This window comes from Polistes canadensis, unplaced genomic scaffold (assembly GCF_001313835.1).
Source record: "Polistes canadensis isolate GaletaPanama2010 unplaced genomic scaffold, ASM131383v1 scaffold_246, whole genome shotgun sequence".
Classification (NCBI taxonomy): Eukaryota; Metazoa; Arthropoda; class Insecta; order Hymenoptera; family Vespidae; genus Polistes; species Polistes canadensis.
The window spans coordinates 4,057-7,204 of record NW_014569793.1 but is presented as its reverse complement, the minus strand read 5'-3'; positions in this window follow the sequence as shown (position 1 = coordinate 7,204).

Below are 3,148 nucleotides of genomic sequence, written 5' to 3'. Positions count from 1 at the left end.
ATTATAAATATATACATTAAAAAATATATTGCATTTATGAATTAAATAAATATCTTAATTACCATTACATTTCGCTATTTGAAAATACATCATTTCTATGTGTATTTATTTATATTTTTGAGAATGTATTTATTTCTATTCTGATTTAAAAAAAGAAAACAGATTATAGTTATATAATAAAGAATATTTATATAGAGATTGACGTAACAAGAATATCTTATTATTGTAGATATTTAAAATGTTTGAAGTTAAAGTTTACTTGATCATAAAATATGTGGAATAAAATTTCAATTTTACAAAGTAAGAAGAATATATTACACGATTAAAATACATAATATATACTTACAAGTTTATAATAGAATAATATCATAAGACGAATTATAATCAAAAGTAAAAATGTAACCGATGTCTTTTATCGATGTTTACATTCATAATTTTCAATAAACTATTTATTATATTCAATCATATTGATACACTGATAAAGAACATTTTTTTAAGGACTGAATAAGTACTGATTTGCTTCTTCTTTTAATAAACGGTTAGGTTTATAAAGAGAATCAATTAGAATTCAACTTACGTTTTAGATATACGTTAAAATATGCTTGAAGATAATTAGATAGTTTTATAGACTACGATAAAACACGTTGATTATTTTTATATTTGTATCCTAGTTGAGCAGAAAAACAGAAATTTGCGAAAATGCTGTGTTTTAGATTGTAAACAATAATACTGCATCTTTTTGAAACAATGTTTATTAAAAATATCACTTCTATGTAACAATAATTTTATTTCCATACAAAAAAAAAGTAATATTTTTTATTTATTATAAATGTTTTGTAGAAAAAACCGAAAATTGTTTATGTCCTCTAAACGATATTATTATTATTATTATTATTATTATTATTTATAGTAACTACCTAAAATAAAGTTAGAATCTATGTATAATATTAATGTGTAAACTGACAAAGTATGCGTAACTACTTCGATTTTTTAACCTTTTCAATAAAAGCGTTCTGCCTTCAATGAAACTCGGACTCCGAAACACACAAACACCACCAAGTTGTCAGTTTTATTCTGTGTGTGTGTGTGTGTGTGTGTATGAAAACTCTCTTAATCGTAAAATAAAAATTGTACTAATCAGTTAACTTACCGATACTTCCTGTAATTAATAGTGAAATGATTCTTGTAATTAATAGTGAAATGATCCCTGTAAAAAAAAAAAACAAATATTTTTACCTCGTATGCAATTTTTACATAATTAAATTGCAATAAAAATATTTTTGTTTATTAGGAGATGAAAAATTTATATTATTACATTTTTACTACATTTATATAAGTTATAATATAAAGCAGTATTATGACCAGGCAATGTAAGTTTTATATTAATAAAAAAATGTAAATAAATATATGGCACTTGCACACCTCGGTAATCAAATGAATGCCGGATATATCCGGCATCAGTATACTAAAAAGATTCAGTACGGTAATAAAATCAATCCTTGTCACAAATAAGTACGCAACAAGATATCAAAAGATAAAAATCCAGAGAACAGGGTTATAATTCTGAAAATACTTTGAAGTTTACGTAAGCATGTTATGAACAGAAGCACAATAAATTAATTAGAAAGTAAATTGGAAACAGTTGGTATTACTCAGTGTTCAAATTCTTAATCCCTATAAACAGTTTGTAATACTGAAATTTATTGACAATTTAATCAAGGACAAATTGTAGGTTTCAAACATCATTTCCTTGCCTCTTCTGTCATTAAACAGTTGAGTTTAAATACAGAATCGATCATTGTCTCTTAGACAGTCAGAATATATGCTACAATTATTCTATTTTTATTCTTGTTAACATGATACAGTTGTAGCAAAAACTTTTAACCTAAAATTCGGCACTCAAATTTATCTCTCGTGTGCATTAAAAAAGTTATTCTAAGTATAAAGTGTTACATTTTCTAGAAAAACAAATAATATTTCCAAGTTAATTACGAAAAATACAAAGTGTTCAACAGAGAAAGTTTATCAGAGGAAACAAAGAAAAACATTTAACAAGTTATCAAATAAGGTGAAATAAAAATCAAATGCTTTTTATCGTTAATTACAAATAGTGTGTTAAATGAATATATCAGAGAAGGGTGTACGTTACAAAAATTGGTTATTTCTGAAGTTTAACCAAGAATCGATGGTTTTTTTAAGATGGCTAAATAGTTTTGAATATCTAATCGAAATAACTAACACAGAAAATGATAAAAAAGTACAGTGTTTATTAAATATGATGGATAATTCGATGCTTAAGAAAATTCAGGAAGTAACATATCCTTCCGAACCTTCTGAATTATCATACAATGTGCTTATAACAATGTTGATGAATTCTTGCTCGGATTATAGAGGAAAAGAGGTACCGATTTTTCGTTATCTATTTCGAAAACAATTGCCGTATGAATCTATAGATCATTATGTCATTGCATTGAAAAAGTTATACAGTAAATGCACTCCTGACTTTCAAAATTCGATTAATGTAGTAAACCGATTCACGGAAGGATTATCACACGAGGAAACGAAAAATTTATTGAGCCAAGATAAAGACTTATCATTCCCGACGGCAATAGCTATAGCCAAACAAATGGAATATGCTGAAAATCAAAAATCAAAAGAATAATCATGAAAGTAAAATAATTAAATGCGGGTATATTTTTTACTCGAACATAAAAAAATAAAAAGACACCGAAACATAATTGACATTAGCTGTTCAGCAAACAATAATTTTAAATTCTTAGTTGTTTTGAAGTTTTTTAATTAATATGACAGCAATACAACATAACGAAATCTTTGACGAATATACAATTTTTTATTAGTAATTTTAGTATTAATAGTAAATGTACGCGAGATAAACGAAAATGGAAAATATTCTTTGTTTTTTTAAAGTATATTGTCATTTATAATAGTTTTTTGTAAWGAGATAAGTATATCCTCAAAAATATATAAAATATGTGTAATATATGTCCATTATGTTAGATATATATATACATATATATATATGCTACTGTATAAAACCGAAACTAGGGAATTTAGGGATTAACAGATTAAAATTTAAATACATTCAAAACACGTCAGTAAAGACTGAATGTTTAGAATTATTCTTTTA